Source organism: Pimephales promelas, chromosome 14, assembly GCF_988280905.1.
Source record: "Pimephales promelas chromosome 14, fPimPro1.hap1.1, whole genome shotgun sequence".
Classification (NCBI taxonomy): Eukaryota; Metazoa; Chordata; class Actinopteri; order Cypriniformes; family Leuciscidae; genus Pimephales; species Pimephales promelas.
The window spans coordinates 23,395,440-23,397,652 of record NC_142782.1 but is presented as its reverse complement, the minus strand read 5'-3'; positions in this window follow the sequence as shown (position 1 = coordinate 23,397,652).

Below are 2,213 nucleotides of genomic sequence, written 5' to 3'. Positions count from 1 at the left end.
CTGACAGCACTAAATCCTCTTTGATTGGCACAAACCCGCATGTCCCAGATGTGCACCCCTTTAGTTAGAAAAGATATTAACAAACCAATTAAAGGGTTAGTTCACCCAAAAATGAAAATTAAGTCATTAATTACTCACCCCCATGCTGTTCCAACCCCGTAAGACCTTCGTTCATCTTCGGAACACAAATAAAGATATTTTTGATTGAATCTGAGAGCTGAATCAGTCCTAGAATGCCTAAGGGACTGGCTCTTGACGGCCCATAAAGTCATTAAAGAAAAGGTTAAATATTCCATGTGCCTACAGCGGCTCAATTATAAGTTTATCAAGCGACGAGACTACTTTTTGTGCGAAAAAAACATAAATAACGACTTTATTCGACTATTCCATTGCTTCCTTATGGGCGCATGCGCGAGAACTGAGACGAGGACGTTCTCCTTCGACTTGTTACCGGCTACTCACCGCTTAGGAGTATTACCGCCACCTACCGTATAAAATGATGATCCATATATAAGGCGCACCGGATTATAAGGAACACTGTCGTTTTTGAAAAGATTAAAGGCTTTTGGCTTTTAAGTGCACCTTATAGTGCGGAAAATACGCTAATTGAAAAGCGTATGTACAGCGCGCATCTTCCTCTGCTTGTAAACAGAAAGTTTTGCGCTTCCAGCTATATCAGCACATCATCTTATACAGTAGGTGGCGGTTATACTCCTAAGCGGTGAGCAGCCGGTAACAAGTCGAAGGAGAACATCCTCGTCTCAGTTCTCGCGCATGCGCCCATAAGGAAGTAATGGAATAGTCGAATAAAGTCGTTATTTATGTTTTTTTCGCACAAAAAGTAGTCTCGTCGCTTGATAAACTTATAATTGACCCGCTGTAGGCACATGGAATATGTAAACCTTTTCTTAAATGACTTTATGGGCCGTCAAGAGCCAGTCCCTTAGGCATTCTATGTAGGACTGATCCAGCTCTCAGATTCAATCAAAAATATCTTTATTTGTGTTCCGAAAATGAACGAAGGTCTTACGGGGTTGGAACAGCATGGGGGTGAGTAATTAATGACTTAATTTTCATTTTTGGGTAAGCTAACCCTTTAACATCACAAGTAAAGGCTAAGATTAGATGAAATACATTTTTGAGGAAAATGTAAATTAATCTTTTTTTATTTAGTCATCGTAGTGAGAGTAATCTCATTATTTTACATTTCAGAAAAGAAATATTTAGACAGAAAAAATGTACAAAGGTGTTTGAGAAAATCTTTTCTCATTGGTCTTCAACAGTAATGCATGTCAAAAGATAGAATAGCAACGTGTGGGCACATATTAAATTACTTGATCTTTCAAACACCTCGAAGTGCAATGAAGGAGACATAAATGTTTGTTAGCTCATTAGTAACTACTGTATATAAAGCCACTTATGACAAATATAGCTAAGTTGGAGTGACTTTGAAATTATACTTTGAAATGATATTTATTTGCTAAAATAATAATTTAAGCAAGTTATATTTTTAACAACAGTTCAATTTGATTGTGTTTTATAATCATTATTATATTTATATTTTATAAAAGTAAATTATTATTATTATTATGTATTGCTTATGTGACATGACTTTTTTAATAGAAACATTATAAATCCATACAGAAAATAGATTTTAAAAAATACATGAATGAGGGACAACCAAAAGATTTTCTGAACGTTTTGGTCTTAAACACTTGCCCTTTAAAAATTTAAAAGGCCAGGTGCTTAAGACCAAAACGTTCAGAAAATCTTGATGAAAACCTCATGTTTACCATTGTTTTACCCTATATACTCATAAAGGATTATTAGGAACACCATACTAATACTGTGTTTTACCCCCTTTTGCCTTCAGAACTGCCTTAATTCTACGTGACATTGATTCAACAAGGTGCTGAAAGCATTCTTTAGAAATGTTGGCCCATGTTGATTTGCAGTTGATGGAGATTTGTGGGAAGCACATCCAAGACACGAAGCTCCTGTTCCACGTCACCCCAAAGATGCTCTATTTGGTAGAGATCTGGTGACTGTGGGGGGCATTTTAGTACAGTGAACTGTTACAGTGAATTGTCATGTTCAAGAAACCAATTGTGACATGGTGCATTATCCTGCTGGAAGTAGCCATCAGAGGATGGGTACATGGTGGCCATAAACAATGCTTGGGTAGGCCGTGGCATTTAAACGATGCACAATTG